Source organism: Aotus nancymaae, unplaced genomic scaffold (genome assembly GCF_030222135.1).
Source record: "Aotus nancymaae isolate 86718 unplaced genomic scaffold, 86718_ANA_hifiasm-v0.15.2.pri h1tg000059l, whole genome shotgun sequence".
NCBI classification, from domain to species: Eukaryota; Metazoa; Chordata; class Mammalia; order Primates; family Aotidae; genus Aotus; species Aotus nancymaae.
This window is the reverse complement of record NW_026988473.1, coordinates 69,629,305-69,641,427: the sequence shown is the minus strand read 5'-3', so window position 1 is coordinate 69,641,427 and position 12,123 is coordinate 69,629,305. Positions and strand designations below refer to the sequence as shown.

Below are 12,123 nucleotides of genomic sequence, written 5' to 3'. Positions count from 1 at the left end.
GTGTACTACATTTTCTTTATCTAGTCTACCGTTGATTGGCATCTTGGTTGATTCTATGTCTTTGCTACTGTGAATAGTGCTACGATGAACATGAGTCCATGTGTCTTTTTCGTAGAATGATTTATTTTCCTTAGGGTATATACCCTAAGTATAGTAGTGGGATTGCTGAGTTGAATGGTATTTCTGTTTTAAGTTCCTTGAGAAATCTTCACAATGCTTTCCATATGTTCTTTAACATTCCCACCATAAGTGTTCCCTTTTCTTCTGAACCTCACTGGCATCTGTTTTTTCTCTTTTTAATAATTGCCATTCTGATTGCTGTGGGATAGTATCTTGTTGTGGTTTTGATTTGCATTTATCTAATGATTAGTGATGATGAGCATTTTCTCATATATTTGTTGGCCTGATGTATGTTTTCTTTTGCAAAGTATCTGTTCATGTCCTTTGCCTGTTTTTAAGTGGTGTTATTTGCTTTTTGCTTGCTGAATTAAGTTCCTTATAGATTCTGGATATTAGACCTTTTTGGATGCATGGTTTGTGAATATTTTCTCCCATTCTGCAGGTTGTCTGTTTACTCTGTTGATAGTTTCTTTTGCTATGCAGAAGCTCTTTAATTAGTCCCACCTGTCTATTTTTTGTTGTTGTTACAGTTGCTTTTGGGGATTTAGTCATATATTCTTTGCCAAGGCCAGTGTCCAGAATGGTATTTTCTAGGTTTTCTTCCAGAGTGTTTATTGTTTTAGGTCTTACATTTAAGTATTTAACTCATCTTGAGTTAATTTTTATATGTGGTAAAAGGAAGGGAGTCCAGTTTTAATCTTCTATGGCTGGCTGGCTGGCTAGTTATCCCAGTACCATTTAATAGGGAGTCCTTTCCCCATTGTTTGTTATTGTCATTCTGTCACAGATCTGGTAGTGTGTCGCTTTATTTCTGGGTTCTCTAACCTGTTCCATTAGTTTATATGTCAATTTTTGTACCAGTACCATGTTTGGGTTACTTCAGCTTTATAATATAGTTTGAAGTTGGGTAGTGTGATTCCTCTGGCTTTGCTCTTATTGTTTGGGGTTGAATTGGTGATGAAGGTTCTGTTTTGGTTCCATATGGATTTTAGAATAGTTTTGTCTAATTCCATGAAAAATGACATTGATAGTTTGATAGGAATAGCACTGAATCTCTAATTGCTTTGGGCAGTATGGCCATTTTAACAATATCAATTCTTCCAATCCATGAGCATGGAATGTTTTTCCATTTGTTTGTGTTCATCTCTGATTTCTTTCAGCAGTGTTTTGTAATCCTCATTGTAGAACTCGTTTACCTCCTTGGTAAGCTGTATTCCTAGTTGTTTTTTCTTTTTGCTTTTTTGGACACAAAGATTTTTATTTACCCACCTTCCTGCTTTTTTTTAAAAAAACATAAACATTATATACCAAATTATTCTCTTTTTGACCCAGGGTTGTGATAGGAACTATCTTGTTACAAAGTGGTAGTAGATTTATGCTTGCTTTTATGTTTTTATGGCCCTCTCAGCCTCTGGCTGTCAGTTCTCTGTCCTTTCTCAGTTGTCCCTTAATAGTCTATTCTAATTCCTATAAAACAGGGACTAAAAGTACCAACCTCATTGTTATGAGGTATAAGAGAAGGCCCAGCACTAAGCCAGGCTCTCAGGAAAATTCAAGCAGCTCTTCCTTGCCCTTCAGTACAGCTGCTTCTTATCTGTCATGGGCTGAGGTATCACTGAACCTGTAAACCAAGCACACGGGTATAAGTCCACACACAGGGTGAAGGCCTAGATGGTAACATATATGGGTTTTGTGACTCCATTACTGACTTCCAGGCAAAGGAAGGACTGACTTAGTGAGCAGTTTCGAGACCACTGAATTAATAGTTCCCTGTGGCTGTCTTCCTTGTACCTCTGTCATGGCCAGGGCTTCAGGAGGGGCCTCTCAATTCCCCCTGCCACACTTGGAATGCAGTATGAGGGATGCAGCAGAGGCCAAAAACTGAGTGACCAGCCCCAGGGAGTCAATAAGGGACACTGACAAACCAACCACTGGTGCTATTTGCTCTTAGGGAGGAGAGGCAGGGACTGGACAAGGACAGCAGTTGGAAGGTGAAGGGCAGGTCTGGCTTTCAGTAGTGGTAGTGATCTGGCGTGAACGGGCCGTCACGGGAATGCCCAGGTAAAGGGCCTGCATCTCAGTCAGCTTGGTCAATTTCACATTCAGCTTGCCCAGGTGGGCTTCAGCCATTGCCTCATTCAGCTTCTTGGGCAGGAAGAGAACCCCAACGGGGTACTTGTCTGGGTGGGTCTGCAGCTCAATCTGCGCCATCACTTGGTTGGTGAAGGAGTTACTTATCACGAAGCTGGTGTGGCCCACAGCACAACCCAGATTGACCAGCTGACCCTCAGCCAGCAGGATGATGTGGTGCCCATTCTTCAGCTGATACTGGTCTACCTGGGGCTTGATGTTCACCCTTTCCACACTGTTCTTGTTGAGCCACTTTACATCAATCTCCATGTCAAAGTGTCCAGTGTTACACATGATAGCATTATCCTTCATCTGCTCAAAGTGCTGGCCAAGGATGATGTTGACACAGCCTGTGGTGGTGACAAAGATGTTGTCCTCCTGGCACAACTTGTCTATGGTGGTCACCTCATAGCCCTTCATGGCAGCTTGCAGTGTGTTGATGGGGTCAATCTTGATGATGATGACATGGGCCTGAAACCCCACAGGGACTGGGCACAGCCCTTGCCCACGTTGCCATAGCCTGCTACCACTGCTACCTTGCCCGCAATCATCAAGTCTGTGGCCCACTTGCCATCTATGAGGGACTCCCGGCGGCCAGAGAGGTTGTCCACCTTGCTCTTGGTGATGGAGTTGTTGACATTGACAGCAGGCACTTTGAGGATCCCAGTGGCCATCATCTTGTGTAGGTTGTGGACCCCAGTCATGGTCTCCTCGAAGATGCCTCGCATGCTCGACAAGAGCTGTGGGTACTTGATGTGGATGAGGTTGGTGAGGGCCCCATCAATGTCCAGAATCATATTGAGGAACCCATCTTTGAAGTATAATGTCTACTTGGTGCACCACAGGTACCCCTCCCCCATTTCACCCTTCCAGGCATACACTGGAATGCCAGCCTTGGCAATGGCAGCCGCTACATGGTCCTGGGTAGAGATGTTGCAGCTGGACCACTGCATCTCGGCACCCAGGGTAATGAGAGTCTCAATGAGGATGGCCATCTCCACAGTCCTGTGTAGGCAGCTGGTGATGCGGGAGCCCTTCAGGGGCTTAGAGGACTGAGCACAGCTCCCACATGCGCATCAGACCCAGCATCTGGTTCTCCACAATATCCAGGGCTTTGCATCCCCAGATGGCCAGGCTAATGTCAGCGACATTGTAGGGCAGTTTCTCAGATATGCTGCTGGCACTTTTGATGGACACGGCTGAAGGAGGCTAGGTCTTGATCTGGGGACAGGCACTGGGGGTATGGCACTGGGCAGGGGGTTCCTGGGTATTTTATTCATTTTGTGGCTCCTGAAAATAAGATTGCACAGAACACATTTTTAACTCAATTAAAATGGTTTCAAGTAAATGTTTTTAAAAATCCTGAATTAATTTAAAGCCATTTCGTAGTAATAGTACCACTTAAGCATTAGTTTTAAAAATTGAGACCTCTTTTTGTATAGATTATGTATATATGATATGGCCCAAAATAGTGTTAAAATGTAAAATTTGTCTGGTTTGGAAATGTGTTAAAATCATATTTTAAAATCAAGGTATTTAAAAATATCTAGATAAGTGGCATTTTTGAGTTTCACTTGGATGGTTGATGATGTACATGTATTTTCTCCGTGTATTTTCTTCTCCAATGCCAGTCAGTGGCACATTTTTCTACTGTAGTACCCAAATTATATTGGAGTCTTAGCTTTAAAATTAGTCTGTCTTCTGATCCAGAATTGCTAATATCAAATAGTTTGAAATGCAGTATATTACACTAACTTCTCTAGTAAACAGAACTACTTTTTTTCCAAGTCTTACTGTCCTTCAGTTTTAGAAATATCAACAAAGAAAAGAAAAATAACCATGAAAATATTGTGAGGATAAGGAGAAAATATGCAATAATTTTATACTCTGATGGTGGAGAATAAAAAGGCTTCTTTCCACCTTCAAAGAGCAGTAGTGAGTCTAAAGAGGATCTTCTGGAGGTGGCTATAAGGCAATCATCAGTCTATTTCAGCAATTATCACAGACTGATAAATATCGAGTCATTATTTTTCTCCTCTGTCATAGCAGGAATTTTTCTTTTCCTTTTTGTTTTCTTATGGCTTAGATAGGGCACTTTTTCCCATCTCCTAATCACGTGCTCAACTCTCTCTCTTGCCCAGCAGAAAATTATGGGATAAGGAAGGGAGTGAGGAAACAAACATGGCACTGTACAAATGTGACAAATTCATAAAAAGGCCGGGTGCAGTGGCTCACGCCTGTGATCCCAGCACTTTGGGAGGCCGAGGTGGGTGGATCACGAGGTCAGGAGTTTGAGAGCAGCCTGGCCAAGATGGTGAAACCCCGTCTCTACTAAAAATACAAAAATTATCCAGGCGTGGTGGTGGCGCCTGTGATCCTAGGTGCTCGGGAAGCTGAGGCAGGAGAATAGCTTGAACCCAGGAGGCGAGGGGGCAGTAAGCTGAGATCACACGACTGCACTCCAGCCTGGGCAACAGAGAGACTCTGTCCTCCCCCAAGAAAAATTCATAAAAGAAACTGTTATCTTTAGAAGAATTGTTGTAGTATCTAGAGCAAGAAGTTGAAACCAATCTATGAATTGGGATATGAGGATAAAAGACATCAATAACACACTTAGCGCATATTAAGTACCTACAGGGGAAGAGCTGGTATGGAGAAGGAAACAAGAATATGTGAGGTCCTCACTCAGCATTCACTAGACTCGGAATTTGATGAGAGAGGCCCTAAGAGAAGCTAGACCGAGCCTAGTCCCAGCCCCTGCCCGGAGTTGTATAGCCTCGGCCAAGTCTCAGCCTCTGAGCTGTTTCCTCCTCCATCTGTCCTAGCTGCTGTCCGGGCTATTATGAGGCTCCCGACGCTTTGGGAAAACTGTCAAGTGATAAAGCCTCGTAAGAATGGAAGGCATTCTTAGTCTACTCCACGTCTGCCGTGTGGTAGGGGCTGTGTGAGGGCACCGTGAAGGTTACAAACCTGAATCAAATTCAGAGCCTGCCTTCCGAGAGGGCAAGCAATGTATCCAGGGCTTCTACCCAAGGTGGTGAGCGATGAGTTAACACTCTGATTAGATTAAGAAGGCCCGCCCTCCTTCTCATCTCCTGGGCGAAGAGGGGTGGGTCTGTCAGAGCCCTTCCCAGCAGCTCCTAACGGCCCAAGAACGGCGCTTCGTGGATGAGACCAGGAGGGCGCGACCCCCAGGCAGATCTCTAAGTGGCGCAAGCCTAGGCCGCGAGGAAAGGGGCCCGTGGAGGGAGGGGGCGGGGATATTTATAAAGTCTTCAATGTCAGACTGGAAGGAGTCGGGGGCCAAGAAAGGAGGCCAGCCAGTTTCCTGATATCCCCTCCGCAGCTTCCGGGGGCGGATACCCAGGGCCGTAGGCCGATAGCCTGCACTCCAGTTCAGCCCGCCTACCAGGCCCGCCCGCTCCACTGTAGTCGCTGCCGGGCCCTGCGTTTCCAAGGCAACAGAAGTCCTCCTCACTCCCTCCCCACCAGCCCTTGCGTAGCCGCGAACGGCGGGCCCAGCGCGCCATCTGGTGGCGGCGCACGGAAGAGTCTTGGCCTAGGGCCCGCGCCGCAGCTTGGTAGCCGGGGTCGTGGTCTCCCGCCTTCCTCCGGGCGGGATTTCCGTCTCCCCTCAGCCAGCTCGTCTGATTAAACGCTCTCTCGCTCATTGGCTCCCTTTAGTCGCAAACCCGGAAGTTGGTGACTGTAGACACTGGACCCACGGGCTTTGTGCTGTGACCGTGAGCAGGTCGTTTGGGTCTCAGAGTCTGTATCTTCTGTGTAAAGCGAGACGCCTGGACTCGGTGGTGGTTTCCGCATAGCTAGGGGCACTGGGACGGGACACGGGCGCCGGCTGCGGCTTCTGCCCCGCCCCGCCCCGCTCCAATTCTTCCACTGCAGCGGCTTCTCTTCTTTCTTTCTTCTTTTTCTTTCTTTTCTTTCTCTCTCCCTTTCCTCCTTTTCCATCTCCTTCCTTCCTTCCCTCCTTCCTTCAAGTTCCTTCCTTCCTTCCTTTCCCTCTCTTTTCCTCTCTTTCTCTCTCTTTTCTTTTCAACGGAGTTTCGCTCTCGTCCAGGTTGGAGTGCAGTGATGTAATCTCGGCTCACGGCAACCTCCGCCTCCTGGGTTCAAGCGATTGTCCTGCCTCGGCCTCCCGAGTAGCTGGGGTTACAGGCATCCGCCACCATGCCCGGCTAATTTTTTGTATTTTTAGTAGAGACGGGATTTCTCCATGTTGGTCACTCTGGTTTCCAACTCCTGACCTCAGGTGATCTGCCCGCCTCGGCTGCACAGTGCTGGGATTACAGGCGGGAGCCACCGCGCTTCTTGTCATTCTTCTTTGGTACATGAATTCTTGGTTTTAGCTCTTAAAAAGAATGGCAGATCCCTGGACTAAATGCTTATAGGACAACTTCCTGCTGTACAGAGTCCTTGATTCTATTTTCCTTCTCGCTTTACTTTTTTGTTCCTAAACCTTAAGAAAGGAATTTAAGTCCAGTATTTCCCACTCTTCGTTTTTTGCAGTTCTCTTCTCCGAGGGAGAAAAAGGAAATCCTATACCTACAGCCTTTAAAGTTACTCTTTGCTCTCCTGCATTTTTTCTCATTAGCTACCTCAAGACTTTTTTTTTGTACTTTGACATTGGCTCTGAATGGAAAATTTTCTTTTACATCCTAGGAGCGTCTATGTCCTGGTATTTACATCTCAGTCAATTATTTATCCTTTTGTCTCAGGAAGACAGAAATGAGGCTCCTTTAAGCTTCCCTGCTCCCTTCGTAAGTCACCTGTTTTGCACCCTTAAGTTTGTTTTTTAAAAAATGGATTATCATATTTTTTATTTATGCTGTGTTATATTAATAACGTATTAAGAACTTAAAGGAATGGAAATGAAGCAGCTAATAAAAATAATGAGCAGCTTTTGGTTAAAGGAGTTTTTCTCATCAGTAAAATGTCATACACAAATTATCCATTATTATTAGAGATAATTTACTTGTTCCACCTCATGTAAACCTCCCTTTATTCTATCAGTGTTGTATTTATTAGGTGCCAGGAATTTGCTATGATCTACACATCTGATAAAGATTCTTCTCTTAACCTGGTTTTCCCTAAAATAACAACATCAGATGGGATTATAGGATAAAATTATTAAGAGTGCAAATTCAGGAGAAAAAGCTACTAGTGGAAGATTTTTGAAGCATGGTGATTTTTTTAGTTAAGTAGAAAAGCAGTTTGTGATTCTTCAACACTTTGAATTCATTCTCACATCATTTCCTATAAATCTTAGGCCTGCTTCTTTTATGAGAGCCTGGGCCCATAGTAAAAAGTGTACTTTTATTTTATCATTTATATTCTGCACAGTTTTTCTTACGGTGTCTACCAGTTGGTGGTCAGTGTGAAGCCAGATAAAAACCATTGCCGAGTTTCCTCATTTGACCTTGATTTTCTGTCAGCCTTGCCATGTTGAATTGATGTAGAAATAGATGTAGAAAAGTGTCTATGGTAGAAAAAGCCAAATATACTGTCTGTTTTTGGCAAACCCACAAAGAACCTGTTTGATATGAACAATTGCTAAACAAAAACAACTGCAGGGTCTTATTAAATCTCTCAATGATTTCTAAAGACCTGAACTAGAAATGAACTTACTGCCTTTCCAAACCAGTTCAAACTTTAGTAAATCAGACATTTTACCTACAGCAGTTACTTTTGAGAAATAGAAAAGCTATGTTACAACTTCTTATCCAAAAACTTTGTTCCTCACAAATATGAAACAATTAAATAGATGACTTTGCAAAAATAATCATGAACTGAAATATTCACTTAAGAGGAAAAAGTATATGCTACTTTTAAGAAGGAGATTGTTTTAACCCAACATCCATTGTCACGTTGCAATATTATAAAATATTATAAAATGGAATGGTGTCTCACTTTATAAGAGTCACATTTTTTTCACTTGAAGCCAGAGGCGTATCCCTTTAGTTCACTTTTTTCTTTATCTCTCCAAACAAGTTTAACTTGAATAACCAGAATCCTGGCAAAAAGATATCACATCTCTTTTTTTCCTCCTTACTTCCTCTGCCTAATTAATTTTTGAAATTACTGTTATGAACTCTCTGTTTTCTCAGATATAGGAGGAGTCCAAGACAGTAAGCTGGAGCCAGGGTTTCTTATCTCAGGAAGCTAGGCTATATGATATGAATTACGCCTGAGGGGTTCAGCATGTGACATCACAAGAACATTTAGCAACAATGAATTGCCATAGTTTTAAAATATGAACACAGAAGGACAAACATATAGACCAATAGAATATAACAACAAAAATCAAGAAATACACTTAAACATACATGATTAATTGCTTCAGACAAAAGTGTCAAAGTAATTCAATAAGCAAAGGATAATCTTTTCAACAAATGCTACTGTAACTATTGGATATCTATTTGGGAAAAAAATGAACCTTCACTCTGACCAAAATCCATATAAAAAAGTAACTCAAAATAAATCATAAAGGTGAAAACTATAAAACTTCTAGAATAAGACAAAAAGTCTTTTTGACTTTGCATCAGGAAAGTCTTATATAGGACACAAAAAGCATGATTCAAAAAAAAAAAAACCTTGAACTTCATCAAATTTAAATTTAAAACATCTGCTCTTGAGGTTTGGTTTTTTTTTTTTTTCCTTTGGTTTGTTTGTTTTTTGAGTCAGGGTCTTGCTCTGTCACCCAGGCTGGAATGCAGCAGTATGAAAATGGCTCACTCTGCAGCCTTAAACTCTTGAGCTCAAGTGCTCCTCCTACCTCAGCCTACTAAGTGGCTGGAACCACAAGCATGTGCCACCATGCTCGGCTAATTTTTTTGTTATTTTATTTTTTGTAGAGATGGGGTTTTGTTATGTTGCCCAGGCTGGTCTCAAACTCCTGGCCTGAGGCAATTCTCCTGCTTTGGCCTCCCAAAGTGCTGGGATCATAAGCGTGAGCCACCATACCCAACCTGCTCTTTAATTTTAAGAAAATGAAAAGAGAAGCCACAGTCTGGAAGAAAATATTTTCAATACATATACCAGAAGACTGCAATCTAGAATTTGTAAATAATTCCTGAAGCTCAATAATAAGAAAAAATTCAACTAATTACAAATGCCAAAAGATTTGCATAGATGCTCCAGAAAAGCAGCTATATTCATGGCCAATTAGCACACAAAAAGATGCTCAATAACGTTAGTTATCAGGGAGATACAAATTGATACCACAGTGAGATACCACTACACACCCATTAGAATGGCTAAACCTAAAAAGACTGAGAATACCATGTGTTGGCAAGGATGTGAAGTAACTGGAACTTTCATATATTCCTGGTGGAAAAACAAAATGGTGCAACCATTTTAGAAAACAATTTAGCAGTCCCTTATAAGGTTAGACATATACTGTATGACCCAGCAACCCCACTGTTAGATATTTATCCAAGAGAAATGAAAATTAATGTTCATAGCTGCTTTATTTATACTACTACTTAATAAAAAAAGGAATGCTGCCAGCACTTGGGAGTGAAAAAAAAGGGTGTGGGGGAATGAACTATTGATACATGCAGTAACCTGGATGAGTCTCAAAAGAATTGAGTTAAGTGAAGGAGCCAAGTGTGAAAAACAATATGCTGTATCATATGAAATTCTAGAAAAGCCTGGAAGCAGATCAGTGATGGCCTTGAGCTGAGGTGTTGGGGTGTGGGATTGACTGCAAGGAGGGCAGGAGAGAACTTTTGGGGATTAAGGAAATGCTCTATATCTTGATTATGGTGGTGGTTACAATGGTGTATGCATTTGTTAAAAGCCATTGAACTATATATTTAAAATGGGTATATTTTATTATATATAAATTGTATTTTAACAAAGTTAATTTTTAAAAAATGGTTTCAGCCTGGGCGTGGTGGCTCACGCCTGTAATCTCAGTACTTTGGGAGGTAGCAGGTGGATCACCTGATGTTGGGAGTTTGAGAACAGCCTGACCAACATGGTGAAAGCCCATCTCTACTAAAAACACAAAATTAGCTGGGTGTTGGTGGTGCATGCCTGTAATCCCAGCTACTTGGGAGGCTGAAGCAGGAGAATTACTTGGATCTGGGAGGCAGAGGTTGCAGGGAGCCAAGATTGCACCATTTACTCCATCCTGGGCAACAAGAGTGAAACTCTGTCTCAATCAATCAATAAATAAATGTTTCATTTTCTTTGACACTCCTCTCTTCAAGAGGTGGCATCTCTGTTCTCCCTGGATCTGGGTGGTCTTATGACTGCTTTAAGCAAGAGAGTATGGAAATGAGTCTGTGTTACTTCTAGGCTAGGTCATAAACAGTCATGCAGCTTCCTCCTGGTTCTTTTGGGATATCCAAAAGAAGCCAGCTGCCATGTAAGAAGTCCATCTCCTGTGAGACAAGCATGCTGGAGAGGCCAAGTATGGGTACTGTGGTCCACCATTCTAGCTGACCCCACCTTATAACCCACAAAGTGCCAGACATGTGAGCAAAGCCATCTTGGAACTGTCCCAGTTGGCCCATCCATCAGCTAAGTATTGTTGAGTTAATCTCAGCTGAAGCCACAGGAGCAAGAGATCACCAGTTACTAACCTACAGGATCTGTGAGCTGCAATAAAGTAGTGGTTTGTTTATTTATTTATTTATTTTTAAAAATTTTTTGTTGAGACCAGGTCTTACTGTGTTGCTGAGGCTCATCTTGAACTCCTAGGCTCAAGTGATCCTCCCACCTCGGTCTCCCAAAGTGCTGGGATTACAGGCATGAGCCACTGCACCCAGCCTGGGTTGTTGTTTTAAACGAATTAGTTTTGTTAGTCTATTAGTTGTCTATTATTGCACAACAAATTACTCCAAAATTTAGCAATTCAAGACAATAGTCATTTATTATCTCACAGTTTCTATGGATCAGGAATTTGGGAGCAACGTCACTGGAGAGTTGTAGCTTGGTGTAACTCATGAGGTCAGATGTTGGACAGATTCTATCTTTGCCTGAAGGAACATTCTAGGGGAAGTGTGGAGCAATCAAGTTATTCTGCAATTATAAGACAGTTGGATGCTTTCCAGAAAGGGGGTAAAAGCAAGGTGCTATGGAAAACCTAATCCGGTCTTGAGAAAAATTTCCAGAGGAACTGAGGTCTAAATTTAAACTTGACAATGAACAGGAACTTGACAATGAGCAGGACTCATTGAGTGGGAGGGCCTGGGACAGAGGGCATTGCAAATACAAAGGCCTAGAGGTAAAAATGAAGATCAGTTTCTAATAGAGCAGAAGAGATTACCACGGTTGGATAATAGGTTCCCAGGGATATGAGAGGAGTGAGACAGGAGGCTGGAGAAGCAAGTAGGATGGATCATGATGGGTCCTCAGCCATGCGGAGGATTACAGGCTCTGTGATGATGACAGAAGTTCACTCTGGCAAGTGTGAAGGAGGGTGGGAATGGGCAGGACAGGGTCAGGTTCCAGGATGAATTCCCCTGACCACAGTTTCAATCTTTCTTTTGCCTAAGGGCCACTCACTTGGTTCCAGTTTCTGGTCCAAGATACATGTCTCAGGCTCTGCCCTTTGCAAGATTGCAGTGACTGGCGAAAAGAATGACCTCATCTCTTTGACTCAAGTTGTCAGCTTGCCTAATCTCTGGAGTCTTCTATGACTCAGGTGAGATGCCCACCTCCACACCAGAAAGTAGTCTATGAAACTACCATTACCACACCACCAGAGAACATGTGAAGAAATACTGCCTCACATAGAATAAGGCAGTATACATTCTAACTTCCATATTTTAAGAACTGTATTTGTTTGTGGAAAGAAAAATAAAAGGACATTTTCAGGAATATCTGCCAATATTAGGAAACTCA

General features: G+C 42.7%; 1 protein-coding gene and 1 pseudogene across 2 annotated transcripts in view; both read right to left on the bottom strand.

Moving 5' to 3' along the window:
• CCDC83 (coiled-coil domain containing 83) overlaps window positions 1-5,419 on the bottom strand; it is a 61,272-nt gene extending 55,853 nt beyond the window's left edge. For both annotated transcript variants that reach the window (XM_012469504.2, XM_012469505.2), the window contains exon 1: window positions 5,221-5,419. The gene's annotated coding sequence lies outside the window, so the exon portion shown is untranslated. The remainder of the gene's footprint in view (window positions 1-5,220) is intronic.
• LOC105729031 (adenosylhomocysteinase-like) lies at window positions 2,132-3,047 on the bottom strand (annotated as a pseudogene).
• Window positions 5,420-12,123: the final 6,704 nt, after the last annotated feature.